The following is a 13125-nucleotide window of genomic DNA, read 5'->3' on the forward strand; positions in this document are numbered from 1 at the left end:
GGTCTAGAGCAGATAAGTACTTGATGACTGACTGGTACATGATGGGCCAAAGGACCTCTTTCTGTGCAGTAAAACTTTAATGGTTTGATTACCTTGTACATCAGTCATTAAAAGCAATTTGGAAAACAGCTGGCATGTTGTCCTTCATTGTAAGAGGGCTTGAGTACAGCAGCAAGCAAGTCTGTATAGGGCCTTAGTGCTGAGTGTAATGTGTATCTTCCTACCTAAGAATAGTGTTCTGAAGATGTGACTGTATTTTAAGAGAGTTAAAAGCAATAGAACTATCTGACAGAACCAAGTGTTCTGAAAAAAAAGATGTACCATTTGGTTGAACAACTCAATTAACTGGTTGCCTGGAAATGACAAAACAGATTCTAATTAGGCCAATTAGCTTAAATTATACCCCCAAAAATACCAAACTCCAATCCAGTTTGAATTTAGTATCTTGACAATCTTAAAAGTCAATGACACAATCTGATGTTTTGGGGGTATAAGACCAGGGAAAATTGAACAGTTGAGAGGAGAACCACTAAGCCACCAACATGTAAACAGACTGCCCGAAAAATAGTTCTCTTAAAAGTACCTTTATTGATCAGTAACCTGTGAAACAGAATCCCCAAAAAGAAAAGACCGAAAGACAGAGAAGGGCTGAAAGCTTCCTGGTTTTGAGATAAGATGTATAGTTTTGTAAATCGTAATTGGGAGTTTTATCAGATTAGTATAGAAGGGAAGGTAAAAGATAGGTTAGATGAAGGAGCTTAGATTAGAATGGTGCTGGAAAACACAGCAGCTCAGGCAGCATCTTGCTGTGCTTTTCCAGCACCACTCTAATCTAAACTCTGGTTTCCAGCATCTGCAGTCCTCACTTTTGCCTAGATGGAGGAGTTGTAAATAGTTGTTAGTTAATTATTCTCTGTTATACATCACAAAATAAGGTTGTTAATTTTTACTTGAAATAATTCTTGGCCAATCGAATTTTCACAGATTGCTGCATGGGATAAACCTTTCCTGTGTTGCTGCTTTAAATTAGGCAGGAGAGTTTCCCCTGTGTCATCACAGTTTGGGGTTCATCGTCAGGATTTGAACTGGTTTTGACAGATTTGAATAGATTTCCTAGCAGATTTAAACATTTGCAGGTTAGTGTCCCAGATCTTTAAATAAAATGTAGGTGAGACAATTTGTTTAATTTCAGTGACTTGTGGCTGATTAACTGAAAAGTGAGAGAAATGGCTCTTAAAATTGCTAAAGAGGTCTGGGATTTGAAGATGGTTCTCAAATTTGCCAAGAAAGTTTAGAAGGAAAGAAAAAGGCCATACCTTTAGAATTAACAAATAAGTTAGATTTGGGTTTAACCAAGGACAGAAGTAACACTGAAATTGTAAGGGAGTTATTCAAACACTTAAGTGTGTAAGAGAAATAGACAGGTGCAGTAGAGGTAGAAAAACTTAAATTACAATTGAGGAAAATGGAGTTAGAAGATAAACAAAGGGAGAGAAAGGGAAAGAGAGAGGGAAGAATGGGACAGAGAGGAAAAAGAGAGAGAGACAAGAATCTTGGCTGAGCAAAGAGAGAGAGAGAAGAAGGGGAAATAGAGAGGACAGAGAGAGAGGAAAAAGAAAGAGAGAGAAAGATCTTAGCTGAGCAAAAAGAGAGAGAATTTGAACTTGAGAAGTTGCGACTTATTCACCAAAGTCAAGTTAACAGGATGGAGATTAAAAGAGAAGGTAATGATATTTATAAATAGGTCAAAACTCTGCCACATTTTGATGAGAAAGTGTTGAAGCGTTCTTTATTTCATTTGAAAAATTGGCTAGGCAGATGAAGAAGTCTGAGAATTTACGGGTAGTGCTAGTTCAGACAAAACTAGTAGGCAGAGTGAGTGAGGTATTTGCTATGCTGTCAGATGAGGTATCAAGAGATTATGAAGAAGTTAAGCAGGCTGTTTAAAGTGCTTATAAATTGGTACCAGAAGCACATAGACAGTGGTTCAGAAACACATAGAAGGAACCAGGTCAGACTTACGTTGAGTTCGAAAGAACTAAACATAGTCATTTTAATCAATGGGTGCGTGCTTTGAAAATAGACCAGTGAGGGTCTAAGAGAGATTATTCTGCTGGAGTTTAGAAACTCACTTCCGGAGATGGTAAGAGGAGGTACAGAAAGTTCAGGAAGTGAGAAGGGCAGCAGAATTAGCAGGTGAGGACAGGTTGGTGCAAAAGACCAGCTTCCGGCCAGAATTTCATCCTGTGAGGGAGAGAACTAGGGAGAAGGGGAGATCCTACACTGCGAAACCAAGAGTAGAAAATAGTGGTAAGAATTTACCACAGAATAAAAATGAAGCCCAAGAGAGTGGAAAGGAGGTGAAAGGCCTCAGGTGTTTCCACTGTGGCAAAGTGGGATACATAAAGTCACAGTGCTGGTCGTTAAAGATGTGATAAAAGAAGCTAAGCTAGTGGCATTAGTGAAGGTAGTAAAGGAAACTCCAAGAAGAGCCGAGGAGCTGCAGGAGAGTGCACAGCCTAGGCAGGGACTGGGTTTGGAGTTAGTACCTGATCTCTATAAAGAATTCACCACCCTGGGTAAAGTTTAGTCAGAAAAAACAGGGAGAGAAGGACAAGACAGTTATAATTTTGAGAGACACAGGATCTAACCAGTCACTGATAGTAAGAGGTGAACGAATATGCACTCTTTCTGATCTGTTGCCCGAGAGTGTGGTAATTTGTGGGATAGATGGACAGAAATTTAGCGTTCTCCTATGTAAGATCAAGTTGGAGTGCCAACTCAAAACTGGGGAAGTTACAGTGGGTGTGATTGACCGAGTGTGAGATCCAGTGATTCGTAGAGTCATCGAGATGCACAGCATGGAAACAGACCTTTCGGTCCAACCCGTCCATGCCGACCAGAAATCCAACCCAATCTAGTCCCACCTGCCAGCACCCGGCCCATATCCCTCCAAACCCTTCTTATTCATAAACCCATCCAAATGCCTCTTAAATGTTGCAATTGTACCAGCCTCCACCACTTCCTCTGGCAGCTCATTCCATACACATACCACCCTCTTTGTGAAAAAGTTGCCGCGCAGTGCTCTTTTATACCTTTCCCCTCTTTGGAATGAGTTGGCAAGATCCAAGGTGGGAGTGACACCCCTTGTTGTGGAGAAGCCCAAGGAAGACCAAGAAACTGAGGAGTTAAAACAGAAATATCCTGATAATTTCCCAGACTGTGTGGTAACCCGATCCCACTATCGTAAGTCACAGCACAAAGTGAAAAATAAAGAGAAAGATGAAGGAGTTGAGGTTCAGTTCGTGGAAAACTTGTTTGACATAATGCTGCAGTTAAAACCTGAACAGGCAGAGGGTCAGACAGAAGTGTTTAGTCCTGAAAGGCTAAGGGACTTGCAACAGCAAGACAAGACAATAAAAGATGTATTTGTGGAGGCGTACTCTGAAATGGAGACAGAGAATATTCTGGAGAGTTATTTTCTGAAAGGTAGAATTCTAAGACGGAAATGGAGACCACGGCAGGTTAGTGCAGAGGAGAAATGGGCCGAAGTGCACCAGATTGTGTTGCCGGTAGCATACAGCCAGGAGGTGTTATGGGTAGCACATGAACTACCTGTAGGAGGTCACCTACAGGTACAAAAGACTCAGGCTAAGGTACAAAAACATTTCTACTGGCCTGGAATGCACAAAGATATGGTTAACTTCTGCCAAGCATGTCAGATATACCAAATAGTAGGTAAGCTACAGGCGGTAACAAAACCAACAGCTTTGTTGCCAATTCCTACATTTGAAAAACCTTTGACGTGGGTTATTTGATTTTATAGGTTTCTTCCAGAGAACAAGAAGTGGGAACCAGTCCTTGTTAACCATAATGAATGTGTCTACCAGATTTCTGGAGACAATTCCATTATGGAGTTTCAAGGCAAAAAGCATAGAAGAGGTAGTAGCTTTCTTCATACAGTATGGGCTACTCAGAGAGATTCAGTCGGACTGAGGGTCTAATGTTACTGCTAGGCTGTTTAAAGAGGTTATGGATAGCTTAGATATACAGCACTTTAAATCCAGAGCGTATCATCCTGAATCCCAGGGAGATTTAGAAAGGTGACATCAGACTTTGAAGACCATGTTGAGAGCGTACTGTCGGGATTACCGAATGATTGGGGTAAAGGTAATCCACTTGTTTTGTTTGCCGTTAGAGACGCCCCAAACAAATCTACTCAGTTCACTCCCTTTGAGTTAATATTAGGTCGTTAAGTGAGAGGCCCTTTGAAATTAATTAAAGAAAAATTGACAGGACCAAAGTCAGAGATCTCACACTTGATTAGGTATCGGAGGTGAGAGGGAGACTAAATAGAGTAGGTGAGTTAGCTAAACAAAACTCAACGAGGGGACAGTGTAGAATGAAGCAGGTGGCAGATAAAAGCTCTGAGACTCTGATGTTTTCCCGAGGAGATGACATTGTTACTGCTGTTACCAGTGATAGGAGATTCCTTCAAACCCAGGTTTAGTTGTCCCTATCAAATTGAGAAAAAGTTGTCAGGTGAACTATGTAGTAAAGATACCAGATAGAAAAAAAAAGCATCAAGTATGTCATGTGAACATGTTGAAACTATTATTCTAGAGAGAAAGAACTGGAGAAACAGGTTTTGGTTACTGTCCCACAGACTGAGGAATCAAATCCAGATGATGAGGATTTTGATGTGCCTTTGTGTGAATCCAAGAAAAGCGATGGGACCAGATGGAGTACCAGGCCATACACTGAGGGCATGTGCAGATCAACTGGCAGAGGTCTTCTCTGACACCTTCAAACTCTCCCTGCAGCAAGTCACTGTCCCTGCCTGTTTCAAGAGAGCCAACATCATCCCTGTGCCTAAAAAAACTCATGCATTATGTCTCAGTGACCCTAACTCCGGTGGTCATGAAGTGCTTTGAAAGGCTTGTCATGGCATTAACCAACTCCAGCCTCCCCACTACTCTTGACCCACTCCAATTTGCCTATTGGACCAACAGATCCACACCAGATGCCATATCACTCGCCCCTCACTCCTCCCTACAACATCTTGACACCAAGAACAGTTCCATAAGAATCTTACTCAAAGACTACAGTTCAGCCTTCAACACTATTATCCCTCGAGACTGATTACTAAACTTAGTGATCTCGGACTAAGCCCCACTCTCTGCAACTGGATCCTCAGTTTCCTGACCCACAGGCCACAATCAGTGAAAATTGGGGACAATATTTTATCTTTACTAACACTCAACACTCGAGCCCCCCAGGGGTGTGTACTAAGCCCCCTACTGTACTCGCTGTATACACATGACTACATCACCAAATACCAGACTAATGCCATTTACAAGTTCGCTGATGACCCCACTATAGTCGGTCGAATCTCAGATGGCGACAAAACAGACTACGGATGGGAAGTGGAAGACCTGGAAAAATGGTGCACTGAGAACAATCTAGTTCTTAATGTCAGCAAAACCAAGGAACTCATTATTGACTTTCAGCAGGATGAGTGGAGAATGTCAAACCCTGTGAGTGGTCATTACAACAAGCTTTCTTAGACTCTTCATGTGGATGCACCGATTACAACAGCCCAACAATGTCTCTTCTTCCTCAGGTAGCTGAGGAAATTTGGAATGACGGTGAATAGCCTTGCCAACTTTTATAGGTGCACCATTGTGAGCATTCTGTCTGGATGTATCACTACCTGGTATGGCAACTGTACCATTCAAAATCAGAGACGATTACAAAGAGTGGTGAACTTGGCCCGGACAATCACAAAGGCCAACCTCCCAGCTACAGCATCCACCTACCAGGCCCGCTGTCAAGAAAAGGCCGCCAGCATTTTCAAAGATCCATCCCACCCCGGCAATGTTTTTCTACAACCTCTACCATCGGGGAGAAGGTACAGAAGCCTGAACACATACACCAGCCGGTTTCGAAACAATTTCTACCCTACTGTTGTTATTATACTGAGTGCACTCTCAAATTCTTAACATTCACCTGTACCTGTGTTTTGGTTTTTGCCGCTGTTTACCTATTATTTACTTATCTATGCTACTTAACACTGGGATCTGCCTGAATTGCTCACAAGGCAAAGCTTTTCACTGTACCTCGGTACACGTGACAATAAATTCAATTCAATTCAATTGAAAGATAGATTAAAAAATGAATGAGTCCTTGAGGAGTGGGATAGGTTAGTAAGCTATCTGTCTCAAGAGCATAGAACGCAGTTGAAAGATTTGTTACTGCACTATGAGGACATATGTAAGAATCAAATGGAGAGGATTAATGCTATTGTACATGAGGTAGACGTAGGGAATACTGCTCTGATTAAAAAAAAACACCCATATAGGCTTAATCCCTTCAAAGCCAGACAAGTCAAGATGAAGGTGGAAGCCATGCTCGACAACAACACTATCGAACCAAGCCAGAGCGAGTGGAGTTCGCCGATCGTCTTACTTCCCAAACCGGACTGGACTCAACGATTTTCTGCGTGGATTATCAGAAGATCAACACCGTTACAAAATCAGACTCATATTCAATTCCTAGATTGGAGGACTGAATCGAGAAAGTCTGACAAGTCAGTTACATCACCAAGTTGGGCTTCATGCGTGGTTACTCCAAATGGACTATATCAGTTTAAAGTGATGCCCTTTGGAATGAAGAACACACCTGCCACATTCCAAAGAATCATGAATGGTTGTGGCTGGGTTAACAAATTGCAGTCTGTTTGGATGATGTAGTGCTCTTTAGTAAGACTTGGAAATATCACACTGGACAGTTGGCAGAGCACTTTGAATGACTACGAGAAGCAAAACTAGTGACAAACTTAAATAAAACTGAATTTGCAAAAGCAGAGGTGACGTTCTTGGTACATAACATCAGTCATGGAAGATTGACCCCACAGAACACAAAATGAAGGCCATCAAGGAATTTCCATGACCAGCCTCGAAGAAAGAGGTGCTTCAATTCTTGGGACTCAACGGAGTCTATTAGAAGTTTGTTCCAAAGTTCAGCAGTGTTCAACTGATTTGCTGAAGAAGAGCACAAAGTTTTGATGGACAGAACTATGCCAAGAGGCATTCGATCATTTGAAATCAATATTAACCCCCAAACCAGTTTTAGCTACACCAAACCTTTCAAAACCTTTTAAAGTCACCAGTGACATTGGAGTTGGAGGTGTACTCCTACAGGAAGATGAAGATGGGATTGAATTGCCAGTTAGTTACTTTTTGAAGAAGCTGAACATCCATCATAGAAAATATTCCACAAGTGAAAAGGAACTATTGAGTTTGGTACTGCCTTAATAACATTTTAATGTTTATGTCGCTAACAATGTGTTGGAGATGGTTGTGTACACGGATCACAATCCACTTCCATTATTAGAATGCTTTAAAGACAGGAATATGAGACTATTTCTTGGGGTCTTATGTTACAGACTTCTAATTTAAAAATCATACATGTTGTGGGTTGTAAGAATGTAATCGCAGATATGTTATCACAGATTTAACTGATGAAGTTGAGATGAGATTTGTATTTACTTAATGTTATATATGGACAGGTATATGGGAAGAAGTTAAGGTGAACTTATGTTGAAGTTATCTGTATGTTAAATTAATGTGTTTAAAAAATAGAAAAAAAAGAATGAAGCCATCTTTTCATTATGATGGTTCATTTTTCTCTTAAGGAGGCAGATGTTATGAAGATGCGGGTGTACTGCACCTTTAAGAGTGCTTAAAGCAACATAACTAGCTGATAGAGCAAAAATAATATAACATTTAAGTCAAACAACTCAATTAGCTAGTTGCCTGGAAACGACAAAACAGATTTGAATTCGGTCAATCAGTTTAAATTATACACCGAAAAATACCAAACTCCAATCCAGTTTGAATTTCATATATTGACAATATTAAAAGCCAATGACGCAATCCGTTGCTTTGGGGGGGGGGGGTATAAGATGGGGGAAAATTGAACAGTTGAGAGGAGAACTGCCAAGCCACCCACACATAAAAAGACTGCCCAAAAAAAAGCTCTCTTTATCGCTCAGTAACTTGTGAAGCAGAATCCCAAAGAAGAAAAGACTGAAATACAGAGAAGAACTGAAAGCTGCCTGGTTTTGAGATAAGAAGTGTGGTTTTGTAAATTATAATCGGGAGTTTTATCAGACTACTATTAGAGAAGGGATAGGCTCGAGGAAGAAGTTGTAAATAGTTGTTAGTTAATTATTCTCTGTTATACTTTAAGAAATAAAGTTGTTAATATTTACTTGAAATAGTTCTTGACCTCTCGAATTTTCACAGATTGGTACTCAGGATAAATCTTTTCTGTGTTGCTGGTTTACATTAAACAGGAGAACTTACCCCGTGTTGTAACAATAGACATAGGGAGGCATACAGGGAACACAGTGAAGATTCACCACATTAATTCCTCGGGTAACAAGTTTGTCTTATGTAAATCAATCGGGTGAGCTGGGCCATATAGTTGACTTTCTGTGTGTATGTGATGAACACAGTACCATCAGCATAACCTCGTATGGTATGGTGCTTCAATCTGTTGATTAACATTTCCCAATCTGTCACTGTGTAAATAGTATTCTGCCGTTCTGTTTTCCTTCCAGAGTGAGCCACCTCACACTGATCCATTTTATACTGCAATGCCCTGCATTTTCGCAGTGACCTGACTGTCTTAATCACCCTGAAACCTCTTTATGTACTCCTCACCATTCACAGTCTCCACCTAGTTCAACCTTGTCAACTTCTCCTCATCGGTTAAGCCATACCAATATATGTAAATAAGTATCCCCACCTTCACTTTCCTTATGTTACCGTATAGTTCTGAAGTTACGTCCTTAAACTCTCTGCCTCTCTCCTCATTTCCAACTCTTCTTATGACATCACACCACCATGCCACCACATCAAGGAGCCAGTATTTCTCATCCTTCCCTAGTTACTCTCGTGAAGGTGGTGGTGAAAAACCTTTTTGAACCATTGCAGTCTATTTGACGTAGGTAGGCATGCAGTCTTGTTAGGAAGGGAGTTTGAGATGTTTGACCTACTGACACTGAAAGAGCAGCGATATGTTTCCAAGTCAGGATGGTGAGTGGTTTAGAAGGCTGGTGTTTCCATTTTGCTCTTTCTGGATGGAATTGGTTGTGGGTTAGGAAAGTGCTGTCTAAGGATCTTTGGTGAATGCAGTGACTCAGTGTCGGTGGATAAGGGGGTGGATGTGGTACCAATCAGTGGGTTGAACTATCGATCTGGAATATAAAGATAGTGTCACTAAAAGTGTCATGAAACACCGTCTATTGCCACAAAAACCCACCTAGTACAGAACTGATGTTTAGGAAAAGAAATCTGCCATCCTTACCCAGTCTGGCCTACAGCCATGTGGTTTACATTTAACTGCCCTCTGGAGTGGCCCAGAACGCCTCTCATTTGAAGGCATGGCTATCAAGTCATCAGCATTTCATTAAAAAGTTCCCACTTCTTTGACCAGTCTTATGTTAACAGCCTGTATAATTATATACAGATCCAGTGTCAACTTCCATCTGATCATAACTTCTGTGAAAGAAAATCTTGGAATGTTTCACTACGTTAAATGTGCTATAGATATGCAAGTTATTGTAATAATTTGTGGTGCCACATGAGACCCTAGTGTTGAGCAACAAATCTGATTTGTATGTCATGCAGTATCCACAATCAATATTCCAGACTAATATTCCAGAGGTCTAGACTAATGGCTCAGGACACTGCTTCAAATCCCACCATATCAGGTGGTGGAATCTATATTCAATTACCAACTTTAAAAATTCTTTCAAGGAGTGTTGGCACCACTGTCCAGGCCAGGATTTATTGCTCACCGCTAGTTTCCCTTGTGAAGGTAATGATGAGCTATCTTCTCAAACTACCAATGTAACACCCTTATTTGGAAATGGAGAGAGACAAGAAAAGATAACTGTGCACCTGTTAGCTTAATATTGGTCATGAGGAAATTGTTCAGATTAATTATATCGAAAATATTAGCAGAACATTTAGAAATGCATTTAAAAAATCAAGCAGAGTCAATATTTTTTTCATGACAGGAAAATTGTTCCTGACAGATTTATGTCAGTTTTTTGAGGAAGTAACAAGCAGGAAAGATAACAGGGAATCAGTAGGTGTAATATATTTGGATTTCCAAAAGATGTTCAAGAAGGTACTGAAATAACTCCACAGAGGCTGATATCCCATTACCAAGTTCCCCTTTATTTACACCTGGATCGTCCTTGACATTGATCCAACTTCCTCAGAGCTAGCTCTCAGAATGAACAGAATCTCTGACACTGTTTATTTCTATCAATCAGGACTCCCTGATTGAACCAGATTAAAAGCTGCAAACAGGGAATTCCTATTCTATGAGGTCCACCTGGCTGTCCTCATAATAATCACTACAAGCACTACATATAAAACTACTTAACAAGAGCCGGTGGTGTTAGGGGTAGTATATTATGAGTAGCAGATTGGCTAACTAAGAGAAGACAGAAAATTGATCTTCCAGATAGTAACCTGTAATTCGTGGAGTTCTTCAGGGATAAGTGCTGGGCGCACAATTTTTTTTAGAATATATATTAGTAATGACTTTTATGATGGAAGTGAATGTACTATGGGCAAGTTTGTGATGAAACAAGCATAGCTGGGAAAGCAAGTAGTGGGGATAACACAAAACATCTACAGATGGATATAGACAAGTTAATGAATGGGCAAACGCTAGGCATCTGGACTATGATATGGGAAATGTGAGTTTATGCACTTTAGAAGGATGAATAGAACTGATTTTTTTTAAAGTGGGGAAAGACTGTAGAAAGCTCCAGCACAGAGGAATATCAGTCTTTGCTCCTGAATCAGAGAGGATAGTGAATCTGTGGAATTCTTCACTGCAGATAGTTGTGGAGTGTGGGCCATTCAGTATATTCAGGCCTGAGATGAACAGATTATAATCAGTAATAAGTTTTCAGGCATGATTTCCCCTTCATGAAGCTAAAATGACTTTATAATGTATTTTGAAATATTTTGCTAATTCTTCCTTTAATAAATCCTAATGTTTCCCCTATGACAAATAACTTGTCTATAGACAATAGAAAATAGGTGCAGGAGTAGGCCATTCTGCCCTTCGAGCCTGCACCACCATTCAATATGATTATGGCTGATCATCCTCAATCAGTAAGGTAAAAACAATGACTGCAGATGCTGGAAACCAGATTCTGGATTAGTGGTGCTGGAAGAGCACAGCAGTTCAGGCAGCATCCAAGTAGCTTCGAAATCGACGTTTCGGGCAAAAGCCCTTCATCAGGAATAAAGGCAGTGAGCCTGAAGCGTGGAGAGATAAGCTAGAGGAGGGTGGGGGTGGGGAGAAAGTAGCATAGAGTACAATGGTTGAGTGGGGGAGGGGATGAAGGTGATAGGTCAAGGAGGAGAGAGTGGAGTGGATAAGTGGAAAAGAAGATAGGCAGGTCGGACAAGTCCGGACAAGTCATGGGGACAGTTACTGAGCTGGAAGTTTAGAACTAGGGTGAGGTGGGGGAAGGGGAAATGAGGAAACTGTTGAAGTCCACGTTGATGCCCTGGGGTTGAAGTGTTCTGAGGCGGAAGATGAGGCGTTCTTCCTCCAGGCGTCTGGTGGTGAGGGAGCGGCGGTGAAGGAGGTCCAGGACCTCCATGTCCTCGGCAGAGTGGGAGGGGGAATTGAAATGTTGGGCCACGGGGCGGTGTGGTTGATTGGTGCGGGTGTCCCAGAGATGTTCCCTAAAGCGCTCTGCTAGGAGGCGCCCAGTCTCCCCAATGTAGAGGAGACCGCATCGGGAGCAACGGATACAATAAATGATATTAGTGGATGTGCAAGTTAAACTTTGATGGATGTGGAAGGCTTCTTTAGGGCCTTGGGTAGAGGTGAGGGAGGAGGTGTGGGCGCAGGTTTTACAGTTCCTGCGGTGGCAGGGGAAAGTGCCAGGATTGGAGGGTGGGTTGTTTGGGGGCGTGGACCTGACCAGGTAGTCACGGAGGGACTTTGCGGAATGCGGAAAGGGCTGGGGAGGGAAATATATCCCTGGTAGTGGGGTCTGTTTGGAGGTGGCAGAAATGTCGGCGGATGATTTGGTTTATGCGAAGGTTGGTAGGGTGGAAGGTGAGCACCAGGGGCGTTCTGTCCTTGTTACGGTTGGAGGGGTGGGTTCTGAGAGCGGAGGTGCGGGATGTAGACGAGATGCGTTGGAGGGCATCTTTAACCACGTGGGAAGAGAAATTGCAGTCTCTAAAGAAGGAGGCCATCTGGTATGTTCTGTGGTGGAACTGGTCCTCCTGGGAGCAGATCCGGCGGAGGCGGAGGAATTGGGAATACGGGATGGCATTTTTGCAAGAGATAGGGTGGGAAGAGGTGTAATCCAGGTAGCTATGGGAGTCGGTGGGTTTGTAAAAAATGTCAGTGTCAAGTTGGTCGTCACTAATGGAGATGGAGAGGTCCAGGAAAGGGAGGGAGGTGTCAGAGATGGTCCAGGTAAATTTAAGGTCAGGGTGGAATGTGTTGGTGAAGTTGATGAATTGCTCAACCTCCTCGCGGGAGCAGGAGGTGGCGCCAATGCAGTCATCAATGTAGCGGAGGAAGAGGTGGGGAGTGGTGCCGGTGTAATTACTGAAGATCAACTGTTCTATGTAGCCACCAAAGAGACAGGCATGGCTGGGGCCCATACATGTGCCCATGGCTACCCCTTTGGTCTGGAGTAAGTGGGAGGTATCCTGTACCTGCCTTATCTCCATAACCCTTGATTCCACTATCCTTGAGAGCTCTATCCAACTCTTTCTTAAATGAATCCAGAGACTGGGCCTCTTCTGCCCTCTGGGGCAGAGCATTCCACACAGCCACCACTCTCTGGGTGAAGAAGTTTCTCCTCATCTCTGTCCTAAATGGTCTATCCTGTAATTTTAATCTATGTCCTCTGGTTCGGCACTCACCCATCAGCGGAAACATGTTTCCTGCCTCCAGAGTGTCCAATCCTTTAATAATCTTATATGTCTCAATCAGATCCCCTCTCAGTCTTCTAAACTCAAGGGTATACAAGCCCAGTCGCTCCAGTCTTTCACTATC

General features: G+C 42.2%; 1 protein-coding gene across 9 annotated transcripts in view; it reads left to right on the forward strand.

Annotated features, from left to right (window-relative positions):
• The window catches only part of disp1 (dispatched homolog 1 (Drosophila)), a 360881-nt gene that overhangs the window by 305847 nt on the left and 41909 nt on the right, over window positions 1-13125 (forward strand). The gene's annotated exons all lie outside the window — the stretch shown is intronic.

This window comes from Chiloscyllium punctatum, chromosome 3 (genome assembly GCF_047496795.1).
Source record: "Chiloscyllium punctatum isolate Juve2018m chromosome 3, sChiPun1.3, whole genome shotgun sequence".
NCBI lineage: Eukaryota > Metazoa > Chordata > Chondrichthyes > Orectolobiformes > Hemiscylliidae > Chiloscyllium > Chiloscyllium punctatum.